Source organism: Sus scrofa, chromosome 14 (genome assembly GCF_000003025.6).
Source record: "Sus scrofa isolate TJ Tabasco breed Duroc chromosome 14, Sscrofa11.1, whole genome shotgun sequence".
Taxonomy (NCBI): Eukaryota; Metazoa; Chordata; class Mammalia; order Artiodactyla; family Suidae; genus Sus; species Sus scrofa.
Genome location: NC_010456.5, coordinates 52,552,725 through 52,572,660, shown reverse-complemented (window position 1 = coordinate 52,572,660; position 19,936 = coordinate 52,552,725). Strand labels below are relative to the sequence as shown.

The following is a 19,936-nucleotide window of genomic DNA, read 5'->3' as shown; positions in this document are numbered from 1 at the left end:
AATGAATTCTAAGTAGGATAAATTCAAAGACATCTACACCTAGACATAGTGAAACTTAATAGTTGGGAACCAAAGAAAAATATGAAAGCAAAAAGTAAAAAATGACTCATCATATAAAAGCAATCTTCAGTAGTATTAACTGCTGGTTTCTCATCATAAACCATGGAGGACAGAGGGACCACATAATAAAAGTACCAGGAAACAAATAAATCTACCAGAATTTTATAAACATCAAAATTATCCTTCAGGTTTGAAGGAAAAATTAAGATATTCACAGAAAACAAAACCTGAAAAATTATGTCTCTAGGAGAGACTTTCTAGGAAGAGAGTCCTTCATTCTGAAATGTAAGGGCACTGGAAACTGTCTTGAAGCCATAGGAAGAAACAAATAGCATCATTAAAAGAAACTACATAGGTAAATATAAAAGATTATATAAACAGTTTTTATGTTTATATGTATCTTCTATTTTCCTATCTGATTTAAGACACAACCATAAACCCAATTATCATAAATCTGTATTAACAGGCACACAACACAATTTATATGACAATACAAGCACAAAGGAGGGGCGAGAGAATGGACTTACATATGAGCAAAGTTTTATATACAAATGCACAAACTTGGAGGGCTCACATTTCTTGAGGACCTTCAACAATTAGTAAAAAGCTACAGTGATCAAGACATGTAGTACTAGTATAAAGATGGACATACAGATCAATGGAATGGAAATGAAAGTCTAGAAAAGAATACATCTATGATCAACTGACTTTATATAAGGGTTCCAAGATATTTTAATGGAAGAAAGAATAGTCTTTTTAATAAATGGTACTTGAGCAAATGGATGAAAAAGAATGTAATTTTCTCACATCAGATACGAAAAAAATAACACAAAATGGATCAAAGACCTAAATGTAAGAGCTAAAACTTTAAAGTTCTTATAAAAAAATAGATGCAAATCTTCATAATTATGGCTAAGCAACAGTTTTCCAGCTACAACACCAAAAACAAATTAACTAATTAATTACCACACTTTTAAAAACAAATGGGGCAAAGTAGATTTAACAAAAGACATCATAAAATAGTTAAATTGAACTTTAAAATTTTAAAAAACAATAGCAAAATTTATGGAATACAGCCAAAGCAGCAGCAGGCTGTATTAGAGAAGCAAAACAGTTTTAAATAACCAACTTAAAAAATCTTCCACTATGAAAATAAAAGCAAAATAAATGCACAGTAAGCACATAGAAGAAATAATAAAGATATGAGTAGAGCTCATTGAAATAGAAAAACAGAGAAAAATCAAGGAAAACAAAGTAGGTGTCTAGAAAAAAATCAAGAGTGGTAAACTTTTTACAAATTTTGGTAAAATTATTTACCAAGGAAAAATTCTGAAGGAAATGACCAATCAAGAATGAAAGAGAGAATATTACCACAAGTATTATAGATTATATAGAAATATTATGACAAGCTAAATAAATAAAATTTATATAAAGTTAAATAAAATTTAGACAACATTGATTAAATGGACAAATTCTTGGGAGGAAACAGATTACTGAAACGAATTCATGAAGAATTAGAAAATTTTAATAGAACTATTTAAAGTACAGAAATTAAATCAGTAATTTAAAATCTCCCCACAAAGAAAAACCTAGGATTACATGGCTTCACAGGTGATATCTAAAAAAATATTAAAGAAACAAACTCAGGAAATGAAGAGAAAACCCTTCACAACTCACTCAAAGTGGCCAAGTGATACCAAAACCAGAGGAGGGCAGTCAAATAAACTGCATTAATATATATATACAAAAATCCATCATTAATACATATATATATACAAAAATCTTTTATAAAATAATTAGTAAACAAAATTCATCAACATATAAAAAAGATTATACAATATGACTAAGTGGAAGTTATTCCTGTGATTTAAAGTTCCTTTAACATCTGAAAATCAATTAATGTAACCAAACATTCATAGAGGAAGGGCATAAATTATATGATCATCACAATAGCTTTGGAAAAATCATTAACCAATCCAACATCAATTTATGATAAGAAACTCTCAACAAACAAGAGAGAAAATAGAAACTCCACAACCTGATAGAGATCAAAATGTGATATTTGATGGTATGCCTTCTCATCAATATTAGGAATAAGGCAAAGATGTCTGCTTTAACCATTTTTACTCAGTATTAAAATTGAGGTTCCAACCAGAGTAATCAGGCCAAAAAAAAAAGGCAATCAGAGAGGAATAGAATAAGTAAACTGTCTTTATTCACAGAAGACATGATTGTCTATGTGGAAAATCCTGTAGAATCCCTCCCCCATACCCCCCCAAAAAAAACCTAATGGAAATTGTTCAACAAGGACTCAGTTGAATGGACTTCCATTCCACTCCCACATGTTTATTTAGGTGAAATTAATGTATATATCCAAACAAAAACTTGTAAACAAATGTTCATAGCAGCTTTTATTGTAGCAGTAAAACCAGAAATAACACAATTATCTGTCAAAAAGCTAAATGGGTAAACAAGTTGTGGTACATTGATACAATTGAACTATTCAGTAATAAGATGAGAAACTATTGATGAATCTCTCAAAATAATTTTTTGGAGTGAAAGAGGCCAAATAAGAGATTACATACTATATGATTCCATTCATATAAGAGTCTAGAAAATGTAAATTAATTTATGATACCATAGAGTAAATTAATGGTTGCCTCAGAACAGGAGGAAAGAGAAGGTTCGATTTAATATATGTCAGCTCTACCTCATTAGAGCTATTAAAAACAAATATTATTGCCATCACTGGATTAAAATGTTAAATAGTATAGTTTTGGCTAGAGAAAGCAGACCAATGAAGTGGTAGAAACAAAGTTTATATGAGTTTTACATAATAAAATAGAGTGAGATTCTTAAAATGTAGGAAAAATGAATGATAAACTCAATAAAATCAGTGAAAAGGGGTAGATTTTAGTGGTGTAGGGCACAGATTATAGGGAAAGACTTCCTGTAATTATTCCTGGCTCCACCACTTAACAGCACTACGATTTTTTAGCTTATTTAACCTTTCTAAGCCTCTGACTCATGACCTTCCTTTTTACAACCCACCTCAAAACAGTTTGTCAAAGGAGAAGGCAAGTAAATATTTCACTTAACCTTAATCTCTATTTAACCATAGCCCTAAAAATTGGCTCATAAAGGATCACAGATCTATACATAAGAACAAAAACCATAAAATTTCTAAAGAAATCAAATGGGAAAATTTTGTCAATCCTGATGGTTGAAATAGCTCCAGAGATGGGAGGGAGTTTCAAATTCTCCAGGAGTTACCAGAAAAAGTCATCTCACTGCCAGGAAGAGAGCCTGAAAATGGTTGGATATACACCAAATGTATCTTCAGTTTTCATCTATGAAAAACAGATCATTTGTTTTAACCAGTCTCAAAGAAGAATATTGTGAAAACGTAATTCTTAATCCTCTTATTCAAAATTAAAACAAAACACAACTATCTCACTCATTCTTTTGGCTTCTAAGTGTTTCATGCCTTTCATTTTCATGCCAAGCTAAAGGCTTGCCTACATTGTTTTCCCATTTTAAGTTGACATGTACTCTAGGAAGTACTTTTGTTTTTAAAACCATGCAAGGCTAAGCTGAAATGCCAGCTCTGCCGTTTGTTTGTTGGGTTACCTGAAGCAATTCTTTTAAACATTATTTGTCTCAGTGTTCTCATCAAAAAAGAAAAATGGAGGTGGAATGGGGTAGAGAATAGTTTTTATTATGAACAGTGAATGAGGAAACATGTTGACAATATGTAGTCATTTTAAAAAGTTAGTTTCTTTTCTGAATATCAATCCTCATATTTCATTTGTATCTCAAGCTATCTACCTTTTCTTCAGTTCTTCAAGAACCATTCAGAGCAAATATTATTTTAGTATTACTCTAAATAAAACTACTGTTATAGATAATGCTTTCATTTCCATTGTCCCCTTGCATTGTCCTCACCTTTTTTGGTTTTTCTTTTTATAGAATTCATACATCAAGACAGAGGTAAAATGGTCCATTTTGTCTTATTTGCAGTAATGGGAACAACCAGTTAAATAGAAACCATTGAAATTATTAGCAGTAACCCATAATATTCTCGTTCCAATCTCCCTCCAAAACAAACTATTTATCAAATAGGGAACAAGTAAAAATTTCACAATTTTCTCTTCATGTTCTTATCTTCTCCTCAGATCCATTCTTACCGTCTTTTAGCTGTAAATTATTATAAAATCAATCAGACATTTTTTAGTAAAAAAGGGGGTTAAGTGTTTACAGTTTTAACAATAGTAAATGAGACTTTAATAGTTAAGAGCAACCTGTTTCTCAGGAATCAGTATAAGAATGTCTTGAGTCTATGGCCATGCTTCATTAGCTAAAACACCTTCACAACTATTATCACCAGTAGCAGTATTGGCAGTCTCTAAAATCCTTTCAGTGAGAAGAAAGAATGGCTCATGGTATTTTTCCTCTCACAGGCAGTAGCTATTATCATTGCTCAAGGTCAATATATATAAAAGAAAGAAGAAATTTAAGAGGAAAGAATGAGAGGAGTTTTAATGAGAACAGAAAAAATGCTCAAGGGCCTTGCACGAAAAGGGAAAATTATTATAATCTTTCATGGAAATGATCAAAAGTAGCAAGTATGTAATATAAAAATTACTTTTTAAAAACAACAGCAATTGTTCTAAGTATTAACTTTCCAACAAAAAACACCTCTCAACCTAATAGTTAATTTCCTCTTGGTGCAAAAGATTCATAGTATTTTGATAATATAGAAGGATACAGTGCCATTAATCATATTTGTTACATACTAGAAGAAATTTTCAAATATTAAAAACACTTTATCTTTAAAATCTACCAGGGTTATTTGTAATAATTCTATTAATTTCCCATATCTCTGAGCACAGATATCTGGTATCTGTTTTGGGTTTTGTGGGGTTTTTTTGTCTTTTATTTATTTAGAGTTGCACCCATGGCATATGGAGTTTCCCAGGCTAGGCGGCAAATCAGAGCTGTAGCTGCTGGCCACAGCCACAGAAACGCAGGATCCGAGCCACATCTGCCTCCTATACCACAGTTCACGGCAATGCAAGATCCTTAACCCACTGAGCAAGGCTAGGGATCAGACCCACATCCTCATGGATACTGGGTAGGTTCATTACCACTGAGCCATGACAGGAACTCCTGGTATCTGTTTTTTAATGCTTACTATATAATAGGCACTCTGCTAAATAATGTATATAGATTATTTTATTTAATCCTCCCAATTATTTGAAGTGATTTTTATTTGCACTTGAGAAAACTGAGTCATAAAGAAATTGTTTGGCCCTTCCATATCATGCCCTCAGAAATTAGAAGTCTGCATTTTTAAATGAAATCTATCTGGTTACCAAGTTTAGGACATTGACATAATGTCTCCACGATAAAGCTTCTTCTATGTTATATTAATCCTCCTTTATCTTTGTTTATTTTAGCCATTACATAGTCACAATTGCTTAAGTAATGTTTCCTCTTTGCAAACTGAAATATAAAACTATAATTTCACTGTTATAAAACCATAATAGGAGCTCCCTAGTGGCCTCGCAGTTAAGGATTCAGTGTTGTCACTGCTGTGGCTCAGATTTGATACCTGGCCTGGGAATTTTTGCATGCCACAGGTGCAGCCAAAAAAACAAATAAAAAAAAGTAATAATAAAAACTATTTTTCTAGGACTTCATATCTTATACACTTCATATTGTTAAAGAATAATTTTTAAAAGATAAAATAATGACACAATATCTGAAGTAGACACACATCAAATATTAAATCATTAAATGTAGGGAATAGGAATATGTTACAAGGTGTTCAAAAGAGAATCCAAAGAGCAAACACATAGTTGGGCAATCAGAAATGCTGACATAAGTTTCCTAAACATATAAGGCTGGACAAGATTAACACGGTAATAATCAACCCTATCTCAAAGGAAATTTGAATTTCTGTCATCACGATATCAGCACTTGACAATTTACAGAAGAGATCAATGGAAGGCCCAGAGATTCCACAGAATCACAAACTCAGGTGCCTAGTTTTCTTTTGAAGATACCCACTAATCTTTTCATTTGCTTCAAAGTTTCTCACAGTTTTTCACTAGCTTCTCAAATTTCACCTAAATCATAAACCAAATTAAAAAAAAAAAAAAAAAAAAAAAAAAAGGAGGTGGCTTTGGCCAACTTGCTCACAATCACCACAGCTAATACAGTTAAACATGGAGGAATCCTCACATACATTTATCTCATTTCATTCTGAAATCTCACTAAAAGTACAATACAGAAATGAAAAAAGTATAACCTCTCCAAAATAAAGAGAATGTCAGCATAGAAAAGTTGGAGAACCAGCATTCTACAAATAGCAGTGTGTAAGCCAACTAACTCTTGCTCCCACAGGAGGTCCATCGTACATTTAATTTTTATAAAAATTTAACCAGAAAGGCTCTGGGCTTAGTAAAAGAGAACTTGATGGAGAGGAGTAAGCACAGGCATGAAAGCAGGGGGATTAAGTGAAAGACACCCTAATGAACCATGAGACATCTTGCCCCGGCTCTCTCCTCTCCAGGATATGCTTGTAAGACCTAAAATTTGAAGATTCATCTCTGAAGAAGCTGAAAGTTTCCAAAGAAATGAACTCCAGGTATTGATATTGCAGATTTGCCAAGTTGTTGCCTAATAAGCAAAAGACCCACCAGACAGCAAGTGCTGAAGAGAACAAATTTTTCCTTTACTTTCTTAGGTTCAGCAACTTGGGGCCTGCAAATTAAATTGTCAGTAAATTAGCAAAGGAAAAAAGAAGATTTAATTATGCATATATGCCCTGAGAAATGTAACTCAATGAGGAGATTAGAATTTGGGGTTTATATACTATCTTAACAGGGGGTCAGGAAGGGCTTAGAACAAATGATTTACTTAAAGCAGGAAGAAAGGGCACTTCCAGAAAAACAAATGACCTTTGGACGTACAAATGGGCCCTTACAAGAATAGATGGGAGATGTGATAGGTTTGTGACAACATCTGGTTGCAGCGCTGATTTCTCATCTTTGAGAAGACTGAAGTTGTGGGGAAAGAATATATGACATTTGCATTGTTTTGGAGTTTCTGCATTTAAGGTCAGGGATTTTAGGAACTCAAATGCCTTCAGCTTGAAATAATTTTTATGCCAGTTGACTTAGTCAAGACACCTCCACAAGTGTTCCCCATACCCCACCCTTAGAGCAATGGAAATTGGATACTATTACAAAGCAACAACAACAGCAGCAGCAGCCACCTGTATATATATTACGAATACAGGCAACCTCTGAGGAGAAAATAAAAATTAAAACTCCTCTGTGCTCTCTGGACAATTTCACATGTCAATAATTAACACCTGAGATTTCAAAATGATATAAGTCATTATATTGCCTGACAAAAGAAAAGAACAAGAGAACGATCTGTTCAATGTATATCTACTTTGGAAAGGGCTATCTCTCTTCTGGTTCAGCAGGATACAAAGGGAGTAAAATTGCCTCAGTGAGAAAATGCCTTTGGCTACAAACTTAAGGAAAGGATAGGGAAGAAAAAACATGAAAAAATAATAATGTAAGATGTTATATTAGTTATGCTTTCATAGCTTTTTGATTCTGGAATGCCAAAGAACTACTTAAGTGATTGTATCATGAATCAGCTGTCAGTTAGAAGCAGCGAAAGAGAGACACAGAATATTAGAAACAGAAGAATCTTAAGCATCATTTGGTCCAACTGCTTCATTTCTCTGGAAGGCAAATCAAATTCCACTCAGGCTAGGAAAGTCTGGTGAGGCTTCTGAGTATGCTCAAATGTCCCCAAGTGCTTAATATTAAACTGAGGTCATCTGTCTTTGGCTAGATTGTATCAGTATTTAAGAAATAGAAAAATACACATACATCTTTACTAATTGCAGATTAGGAAACCACACACAGATAGGGAAGGATTTATTTAGAACCATATACAATTTAATGGTTTTCTTCCCAGCTTACTATTACACAATACTGGCATGTCTTAATTGATTTTCAAAAAGATTTTTAAAGTTTTAATTTTTTTTCTAAAAATAGGCCAAGTAATCTCTAGTGGGTGTGGGCACAAGGGAACTGGAATGTTTAAAATACCCCAAAATGTTATATATTTGTTAGAACTCACTTTAAACATCCTTTGACATGATTGGTTTTGAATTTCCTCAATGTCACTATGTAATGCATATTTTTTAAAAAAATTTTTTCTCTGGATTTTCTTTATGCGATATGTCAATGTATTTTCAAATTTTCTTTGAAAAGTTAGTTATCACTATATTTAGTTATTCAGTTATCACTATAATTACAGTTATCCCCATGGTAAGAACACAGGATGTGTTAGGTTTCTTCAGCTCACTATCTTTAATAAAATAAGGACAGTTTATACAGTATGTGATCTTTAATGACTGGGCTTTTTTCACTTTATATATTTGAGATTTATCTAGTATTTGTGTACATATTTTTGTTCATATTTATCGTGACATAATACTTGATTTTGTAGATATACTACAATTTATTTATGCATTCTTATGTCAATAGACTACTTGGTGGTTTTCAGTATGGAACTATTTTGATAATGCTGCTGTGAACATATTTGTATGTGCCTATGTATACATTTAAACACATTTCTGCTGGCTTTTATTCAGGAGAAGCATTGCTGAAATTTAGGTTAGGCATAAGTTCAGCTTTACTAAATGCTGCCAAACAGTTTTCTTAAAAGTTTTAACAATTTTATTCTGCAAATGATATTATGCCACATCTCATCTTCAACAGCATTACAGCTAACCTAAAACAGACTTTTTTTCTTTTGGTATAGTGTGAAAAGTGAACAAGATTACTTTGTTATTTTTTTTCAAATGGAATCCAGCTTACACTGTACCATTTTATAAAAACTTTTTTTCCTCATTCTAGAGTTTTCCTTTGTCATAAGTCAAATGTTTAAAATATGTGTGGAACTGTTGTTGAAACATCTATTCTATTCATTGGTCTATTTCCCTATCAACATTGTATTAGTATATCTTTGTAATAAGAAAAGGTTTTTGTTAGTGTAAGTTCTCCAACTTTGTTTTTAAAGATTATATTATAGAATATATAGTATTCTTTTGCATTCATACTTATCAATAAATTTTCAAATGAATCGTTTTCCATTCTCCAATGTAACTTTTTTAAGCTTTTTGTTTTTCCTATTACAGTTGATTTACAACGTTCTGTCAATTTCGGCTGCACAACAAAGTGATCTGGTCATACATATATATACACACACATATATACACACACATATATACATATAAACATGTATATATATGATTATATATACACATTATTTTTCTCACACTATCCTCCATCATGTTCCATCACAAGTTACTAGATATAGTTCCCTGTGCTATACAGCAGGATCCTAGCCACAGCAATCAAACAAACAAAAGAAAAGGTATCCAAATTGAAAGAAAAGAGGTAAAATTGTGACTGCATGAAGATGACATGATACCACATAGCAAAAATCCTAAGGCCTCCACACAAAACCTTCTTGAACTGATCAATGAATTCAGCAAAGGATCAGGAAACAAGATAAACATTCAAAAATTGGCTACATTTTTGAATAATAACAATAAAATATTAGCAAATGAATATAAAAATCCAATACCTTTTAAAATTGCACCCCCAAAAATTAAATACCTAAGAATAAACCTGACTAAGGAGGTGAAAAAAAAGAATTATGTGCTGAGAACTATAAAACATTAATCCAGGAAATTAACAAGGATTCAAAGAAATGGAAAGATAGTCCATGCTCCTGGGTTGGAAAAATTAATACTGTTAAATGGCCATACTACTCAAAGCAATCTACAGATTCAGTGCAATCCCTATCAAATTAACCATGACATTTTTCACAGAACTAGAACAAACAATCCAAAAATGTATATGGAACCACAAAAGACCCAAAATTGCCAAAGCAATTCTGAGGAACAAAAATCAAGCAGGAGGCATAACTCTCCCAGACTTCAGACAATATTTACAAAACTACAGTAATCAAGATGGTGTGGTACTGGTACCAAAACAGACATACAGACCAATGGATCAGAGTAGAGAATTCCAAAATAAACCCAGAAACCTACGGTCAATTCACCATCAACAAAGGATGCAAGAATCTAAAATGGGAAAAAACCAGTCTTTTCAGCAGGTGGTGCTGGGAAAACTAGACAGCCACATGTATATCAATAAAACTAGGACACACCATCACATCATGCACAAAAATAAACCCAAAATGGCTTAAAGACTTAAATATAAGACCACACACCATCAAACTCCAAGAAGAGAACAGAGGCAAAACACACTCTGGTATGAACCATACAAATATTTTCTTAGGTCAGTCTCCCAAGGCAACAGAAATAAAAGCAAAAATAAACCAATGAGACCTAATCAACTGACAAGCTTTTGCACAGCAAAGGAAACCATTAAAAAAAAAAAAAAACCAAAAAGACAAACAACGGAATGTGAGAAAATAGTTCAAATAATGCAACTGACAAGAGCTTAATCTCTCAAATATACAATTTATACAACTCAAGAGCAAAAAAAAAAAAAAAAAAAAAAATGGTCAGAAGACCTGAATAGACATTTCTCCAATGATGATGTACAGATGGCCAGCTGGCATATGAAAAAATACTCAACATCACTAATTATTAGAGAAATGCAAATCAAAACTACAATGAGGTGCCACCTCACGCTGGTAAGAATGGCCATCATTAACAAGTCAACAAATAACAAATGCTGGAGAGGGTGTGGAAAAAAAACACCTACTGCACTGTTGGTGGGAATGTAAATTGGTACAACCACCATGGAAAATAGCTTGGAAGTACCTTAGAAAACTAAATATAGAACTCCCATTTGACCCAGCAACCCCACTCTTGGGCATATATCCAGACAAAACTGTCATTGAAAAAGATACTGTATGTTCACTGCAGTGCTATTCACAATAGCCAAGACATGGAAACAACCCAAATGTCCATCCACAGATGACTGGATTAGGAAGATGTAGTATATATACACAATGGAATACTACTCAGCCATAAAATAGAATAAAATAATGCCATCCGCAGCAACAAGAATAGAAGTAGAGACTCTCATACTGAGTGAAGTAAGTCAGAAAGAGAAAGCGAAATACTATATGATATCACTTATATCTGGAATCTAATATACAGCACAAATGAACCTTTCCACAGACAAGAAAATCATGGACCTGGAGAACAAATTTGTGGTAGCCAGGGGTGAGGGAGTGGGATGGATTGGGAATTCAGGGTTAATAGATGCAGACTATTGCCTGTAATGGATAAGCAATGAGATCCTGCTGTATATCCCTGGGAACTATAACTAGTCAACTTATGATGGAGTAGGATAATGTGAGAAAAAAGAATATATACATGCATGTGTAACTGAGTCACCTTGCTATACGTAGAAAATTGACAGAACACTGTAAATCAGCTATAATGGAAAAAATAAAAATCATTATTTAAAAAATAAAAGATGTTTATATATTCTAGCGATTAAACCCTTGTCAGTTGCATCATTTGAAACTGTTTTCTCCCATTCTGAAAACTGTCTTTTTATTTTCTTTTGGGTTTCCTTTGCTGTGCAAAAGCTTTTCAGTTTGATGAGGTCCCATGGGTTTATTTTTGCTCTAATTTCTATTGCTTTGGGAGACTGACCTGAGAAAATATTCATGATGTTGATGTCAGAGAGTGTTTTGCCTATGTTGTCTTCTAGGAGTTTGATGGTGTCCTGTCGTATATTTAAGTCTTTAAGCCATTTTGAGTTTATTTTTGTGCATGGTGTGAGGGTGTGTTCTAGTTTCATTGCTTTGCATGCAGCTGTCCAGGTTTCCCAGCAATGCTTGCTGAATAGAACAGTTTGGAGATATCTTAGAAAGCTATACATAGAACTTCCATATGACCCCGCAATCCCACTCTTAGGCATCTATCTGGACAAAACTCTACTTAAAAGAGACACGTGCACCCCCATGTTCACTGCAGCACTATTCACAATAGCCAGGACATGGAAAACAACCCAAATGTCCATCGACAGAGGATTGGATTCGGAAGATGTGGTATATATACACAATGGAATACTACTCAGCCATAAAAAAGAATGACATCATGCCATTTGCAGCAACATGGATGGAACTAGAGAATCTCATACTGAGTGAAATGAGCCAGAAAGACAAAGACAAATACCATATGATATCACTTATAACTGGAATCTAATATCCAGCACAAATGAACATCTCCTCAGAAAAGAAAATCATGGACTTGGAGAAGAGACTTGTGGCTGCCTGATGGGAGGGGGAGGGAGTGGGAGGGATCGGGAGCTTGGGCTTATCAGACACAACTTAGAATAGATTTACAAGGAGATCCTGCTGAATAGCATTGAGAACTTTGTCTAGATACGCCTGTTGCAACAGAAGAAAGGGTGGGGGAAAAATGTAATTGTAATGTATACATGTAAGGATAACCTGACCCCCTTGCTATACAGTGGGAAAATAAAAAAAAATTATAAAAAAAATAAAAGAAAAAAAAGAAAAGAAATGAACTCATGAACTTGGATAATAGAGTTGTGGTTGCCAAGGAGGAGTGGGAGGGAGTGGGATGGACTAGGATTTGGGAGTTAGTAGATCCAATGTGATTTTAATTGTGATTAAACTAACAACAACAAAAAATCAACTAATTACAGATCAACTTGAAAGAACTGATGATTTCTAACACAGATTATTTCTTTTTATAAACATAGTCTATTTCTCCTATTTTTTCTCCCTTAATTCCTCAAAGTAATGTCTTATGGTTTTTCCATGGAGGCCTATAGTAGGCAAAATTCAATGAACTTTGACCTTGTATATAATCTCCTCCCTATGAATGTGGACAAAATCTTCATATATAATGAAAAATAATTCCTGTGGTTCTGTTACATTGTATGACAAGAGAGATTTTGTAGATGCAATTAAAGTCCCTAATCACTTGACATTAAAATAGAGAGATCATTCGGATGGGACTGACCTAGTAACACCAGATGTTTAAATCAGGATCTGGAAGTCAGAAAATAAGAAAGTAATAGATTCAAAGCTGGCTTCAGGTTTGAATGGGTCCATGTGGCAAGATAATGTGTGCGGCCTCTAGAAGCTGAGAATGGGTTCTGGCTGCCAGCCAGTGGTAAAATGGGAGTCTCAGTCCTATAACCACAATGAACTGAACTCTGCCAACAAAAAAAATGAGCTTAGAGATGTGTTTTCTTCTAGAGATTCCAGACAAAAAAAATCCCACCTGACACCTCGATTTTGGCCTTCTTGGTACCATTAGCAAAGAAACCAGCAATGTGTATACAGCTTTCAATAGAATTGTAAGCTAATAAATTTGTGTTACTTTAAGATAACACATTTGTGGTAACTGTTATTCAGCAACAGAAATTTTTGAACATATTTTGTTAGATTTACTTCTGTTTTAGTTTTTGAAAATGTTTAGTTAACTGGAAATAGTATCATATTTTTAAAACTTTATTTTCCGAATGTTCATTATTAGATCTAGAAGTACATTGATTTTACATAATGATCTCATATCTAGTGACCTTGTTATATTCATTTACATATTCTAATACATCATCTTCTGCTTATCTTTAAAATTTTCTGTGTATACATTCATGTCATTTATGAATAACAAATATACTTGCTTCCAATTTGTATACATTTTTTTCTTATGTTACTTTCTTGAAAATGAACAAAGAACTGTTTCACTGTCTTAGGGAAGTAAGTTTCAATATTTCAGTATTAAGTATGAAGTTTACTGTTAATTTCAATGTTGATACCTTCTAGCAGAAGGAAATTTTTTCTATTCATATTTGCTAAGAATATTTTAAAAATCATAACTGGGTATTAAAATATTCAAACACATTTTTTGCATCTATCCAAATGATCATATAATTTTCTTGCTTTTAACACAGCACATTACACTTGCTTATTGTCAAGTGTCAAAAAAACCTTTCATTTCTGAAATCTAACTTATGGTTACCAAAGGGGAAACTGTTAGTGGGAGGGATAAATTGGGAGGATGGGATTAACACATACACACTTGTATATATAAAATAAACTTGGGAGTTCCTGTTAGGGCTCAATGGTAACAAACCCGACTAGTATCCATGAGAATGTGGGTTCAATCTCTGGCGCTGCTCAGTGGGTTAAGGATCCCACATTGCTGTGAGCTCTGGTGTAGGTTGTAGACACAGCTTGGATCCGGCATTGCTGTGGCTGTGGTCTAGGCCGGCAACTGCAGCTCTGATTCAACCCCTAGCCTGGGAACCTCTATATGCTATGGTATGGCCCTAAAAAAAGACAAAAATAAATAAATAAATAAAAATAAACTAATAAGGATATACTGTATAGCACAGGGAGGTCTGCTCAATGTTCTGTAATAACCTAATGGGAAAAAAAGAATTGATATGTGTGTATGTATAACTGATTCACTTTGCTATACACCAGAAACTAATACGACATTGTAAATCAACCACACTCCAATAATTTTTTTTAAATCTGTTAATTCTGTTAACAATAACAACTAGGTTTTGTTGGTGTTGCGTCAGAGTCTCCCAGACCAGTATTCAAAAGGAGGACTCCCTTACTCAACATACTGTGTTACTCACAGCTGTGGTTTATTACAGTGAAGGATACAAAGGAAAGTCAGCTAGAGTAAAGGGCACATGGGGCAAATTCCAGAGTAACCCAAGAGCAAGTTTGCAAGAGTCCTCTCCCAGGGCACACTTGATGCCTCCAGCAATTCATGGCACTTGTGAAATGCTGTTGACCAGGGAAGCTCATTAGAAATTTAGTGCCCAGGGATTTTACTGGGGGTTGTTCATGTTGGCATCCTCTGCCCAATGCATACTAAAATGTCAAACTCCCAAACGGAAGGCAGATGTTCAGCATAAATGATTTTTTTTTGAACAAACTGTTTGGACACAAAAAGTCATTCTAACCAGAGAATGGTGAAACTCTCTTGGAATCTAGGATCCTGGATGTCAGCCAAGGCCTAGCCTGTAAACAGGTGAGCACTTTTCAAATAAATATTAAAGAGGCTCAAACTAACAAGCTGTCAGTTTTTATGACAGACTCCCCTTTTTTTGGTGTGCCTGTGGCATGCAGAAGTTCCAGGCCAGAGACCATACCCACACCAAAGCAGTGACAAGGTCAGATCCTTCACCCACTGGGCCACCAGGGAACTCCAAGTCTTTGTTTCTAAACTCAATCACTGCCTAAACCATTCTGCATCTTCTTCTCAGATGATACCCAAATTAGAGACAGTCCCCATTAGAAAACACTTGGATAGCATCTGTAAACTTAGTAAGCTCTTAAAGGTCTAAAACTGTGTCCTTATTATTGCTGTGTAGCTAGTAAATGCAGCAGCTCAGTTAAAAATGTGTCCAAGTGAACTCAATGATATAGCTGGTAGCCTCAACCAGGTGTTTACTGTGATGGCAGTTGATTAGATCTATCCCATTTCAAGTATTTTTAATAAGTTTCTTCATATTCATTGTTATGATGTACTTCTAGCATGTGACAAGCAAGTATCTGTGAGGAACTAAAATACATCTATATTTGAAATATGTATCCACATGCTGAATGGCTAAACAAGATAGAAATATGTACAACCAATGACAAAATATCTGCATATGTCACCAAGGTGTTCTCTGGTTTACTGCCAAACTCTCTTCACTGGGAATTGATTGTCTTTTATTGGTGACTAGCTAGAAGTCAGCTCTCAGGACTGGCTGATTTTGCTTCATTTTGCCCTCTGGTTGGATTCCATGCTTGTCTTGGCAGGTCATTGCCTATTCATGTAGAAATCTCTATAAAGATGAGCTGGCTGCAGGGATGATGAAGGCTGTTAAGGCTTCAAATTACAAGGTTTTCTGCCTAAATGCCATTGCCCCTATTCTGCTCCTGCCTACCTCTCCATCTCCTCTCCTGTATAATCCACCTCACAATGTATCTTACAGCAACACAGACTACTTAGAATTCCCTAACACACTGTATTGATTCTTAACTCTGCAGCTTGGCACAGGCTATTACCTATGCCAGGAATACCATTCTCTGTTTCCTGTTTCTTTGGCAAGCATCTAAGTCTACTTGGCCAGGCCCTACTCAGACACCACTCCTTCTCACATAACTTCCCTAAATTTTGCAACCCAGAATTATCATGACCTAAAACAAGAAAGGACAAAAATCTAGTCTCCTTGTGCTGACATTCAATATCTTCCACAATATGCCTAACATATTAATTCATCTGTTTGTTGATTTAAAATCGATTGAGTGCTTACTAAGTTTTAGGCAATGTACAATGTATTAAGGATCAAAAGATGTCTACAGTACAATCTCAGTCTATAAAGAGCTTACTGGGCAGTGGAAAAGACTGAAAACCAAGCCAACAAGCAAGACACAACACATAGCATAATAGGCTCATATATAAATTTAGCTATATTTAGCTAAATTTAGGTAAATAACTTGAACTGGATTATAACAGGTTTTCAACAAATCAAGGGAGAAAGAAGAGAGGGAGCAAGGCACGAAAGGAAATGAGAAAGAAAGGAAAGAAATAGGAAGACAATTTATGAAAATAAATTTTTCACAGAAAGTCTTAATTTTAGACAAATTTGAACAATAGAAGTCATTCACCAAGCAGTAGTAACATCAAGGAATACCAGAAAGAGTACATAAAATACATGTTAAGAAAAAAAATGAGATTAGGTATACCATTCACAATACATAAATAGGTAGGACTCAGATGCCAGCTTTTACACAGGATTCTGTATATATGGCTCTGCTCTAAGACTGACATAAATTCTAGAAATTGACAATGACCACTTAGTCTACGCCATTTTGTATGTGTGAAACTAAGCAAAATAGCCAGAGATAACCACAACCAGATGGCAAGAACTTACAAACTCATAAAATATGTGTGAATACCAATATAGAGTGGATGTTCCTTGACGGCAGGAATTTTTTTTCTATTTTGTTCAATGATGAATTGTTAGGCTCTAGAACGGGGACTGGCATATAAAGGGAACTCAATAAAAATTTATGAGAATGATGTCAATATGTATAAATACATCCAATGGGAAACAAAATTAAATATATCCATGTAAAAGATCTAAGAGCAGTAATTACAATTGCTCCTTTGAAAAATCTTTTTTCCCAGTTTTACTGAGATATAATTGACATATAACATTGTATAAGTTTAAGTTGTAAAGCGCATGTATCTCTTCATATTGTAAAATTATTACCACCACAGCTTTAGCTAACAACTGCTATCATATCACATAATTACCAATTTACTAAATAAAATTTACTTTCTCAGCAACATTTTTTTTTTTTTTTGAGCTTTTTAGGGATGCACCCATGGCATATGGAAGTTCCCAGGCTAGGGGTCGAATTGGAGCTACAGCTGCTGGCCTATACCACAGCAATGCAAGATCCAAGCTGCATCTGCAAACTATACCACAGCTCACAGCAACGCAGATCCCCGACCCACAGCGCAAGGCCAGGGATCAAACCCAAATCCTCGTGGATACTAGTCAGATACGTTTCCACTGCACCACAACAGGAACTCCTCTCAGCAACTTTCAAGTATATAACACAGTATTATTAATTACAGTCACCATCCCGTACATTAGCATCCCCAGAACTAATTCATCTTATAAGTGAAGTTTGTGTTCTTAGACCAACATCTCTCCTTTCTCCCCATCCCCAGGCCCTGATAACCGCAATTCTTACCTCATTTCTATAAGATTTTTTTTTTTTAAGATTTCACATGTAAGTGAGCTCATACTCATTTGTATGGTTGTCTTTCTGCCTGACTTACCTCATTTAGCATAAAGCCCTCAAAGGCCATCTATGGTGTTGAAATGGCAGGATATACTTCTTGCGGCTGAAAAATGTTCTGTTTTATATATACACACACACACACACACACACACACACACACACACACACACACACACCACATCTTAATCCACCCATCCATTCACAGACACTTAAGATGATTCCATATCCTGGCTACTATAAAGAATGCTGCTATGAATAAACACGGGCATGCAGATTCCTTAAGATCCTACTTTTACTTCCTATGAACATGCAACAGTTCCTCCTTATCCATGAACTGAACTCTTCAGTTCAGTTACCCTCAGACAACCATGGTCAGAAAAAAATTAGATAGAAAATTCCAAAAATGAACCATTGCATGCTGTTTTGAGCGGCATTCTGGGTTTTTCCGCCATCCCGCTCCACCCCTTTGTCCACACAGCTCGCCCCTTAGTCACTTAGCAGCAGCTGGGTTATCAGAACGTCTTTGGTCTTTCACAGTATCACAGGGCTTGTGTTCAAGTAACACTTATTTTACTGAATGGCCTGAAAACACAAGAGCAGGGACACTGGCAATTCGCAGCTGCCCAAGAGAAGCCGAAAAGCATTTCCCTTAACTGAAAAGGTGAAAGCCTCACGGCAAAGCTCCGTTAACAATTCTCAGGGGATAGAAATAGAATCTGGGTAATAAAATAAAGGCTAACCTTTTTTGTTGTGCCACGTGCAGAGGCCTCAAATCCAGCATTTCAGAACAGAGTTCTTAGAGCAAAGCAGCAGCAGTGACACCACAGCTGGCGGGCTGCACATGGGAGCACACGGAAGCCCGGCGCCTAACGCCTCCGTCCAAAATGGCGCTGCACCCAGCCCTGCAATTAGGAGCCACGAGAACACCGCCCCCTCCCTGCTGACCCTCAGGCACCCACGCATGCGCTGTTATTCCCCGCCAGCTTGTGCCGTGGAGTCTGAGCTCACACCGCTCCATTCTCCCCTCAATGGGGACTGTTTTGCTATGCTTCTGAACCAAACTTCCCTGCTTCTATTGGCGCCAAGGACACCACACAGAAGGACCCTTGTTGAGGACCCACAGAAGTTCTTGCTCAACTTAATAAGGAAAAGTTAAAAAGGTATGCTGAGGTTACTAAGTTCTCTGGTAAGAATGTATTTTCCACTGGTGAAATTGTTAAGAGGGAGAAAGAAATCCTTGAGGTCCCCTTGTGGCTCAGCAAAAATGAACCCAGCTAGTATCCATAGGATGCTGGCTCACTCTTTGGCCTTGCTCAGTGGGTCAAGGATCCAGCATTGCCTGAGCTGTGGTGTAGGTCACAGGTGAGGCTCAGATATGGCGCGTTGCTGTGTTGTGGTGTAGGCTAGCAGCTACAGCTCCATTTCAACCCCTAGCCTGGGAACTTCCATATGCCATGGGTGCAGCCCTAAAAAGACAATAAAAAGAGATGGAAATCCATGCTAGTTTTTCTCTTGCACCTCAAACTGCAAAACTACAGCTGCCATGTGTGATGAGTGCTTAGTTAACACAGAAAAAGCATTAAACTTGGATGATATTTTGAAAGAGAGAAACCACATTCACATAACTTATTGTAATATATTGTTAAAATTTGTTCTATAATATTATCAGTTACATTTGTGAATCATTTATGATGCGTGCTTTATAAATTAAATTTTCTTATTTTACGTATGTATAGGGAAAATACTGTATACACAGGGTTTGGTACTATCCTTGATTTCAGGCATCCACTGGGGTCTTGGGACATAGAGATAAGAGAACTACTGTAATTCCCAGGAGTGGGATTGCTGGATTCTAGGATAGCCCCATTTTTAAATTCTTGAGGAACCCCCATACTGTTTTCCACAGTGGCTGCACCAATCTACATTCCCACCAATGGTGCAAAAGTCTTTCTTTTTCTCCACAGTTTTGTCAATACTTGTTATC

At 35.3% G+C, this 19,936-nt stretch overlaps 1 long non-coding RNA gene across 1 annotated transcript in view; it reads right to left on the bottom strand.

Moving 5' to 3' along the window:
• Positions 1 to 18,823, bottom strand: part of LOC106505993 — a 275,032-nt gene extending 256,209 nt beyond the window's left edge. The window contains exon 1 of the long non-coding RNA XR_002338633.1: positions 18,693 to 18,823. This is a non-coding gene — a long non-coding RNA (uncharacterized LOC106505993). The remainder of the gene's footprint in view (positions 1 to 18,692) is intronic.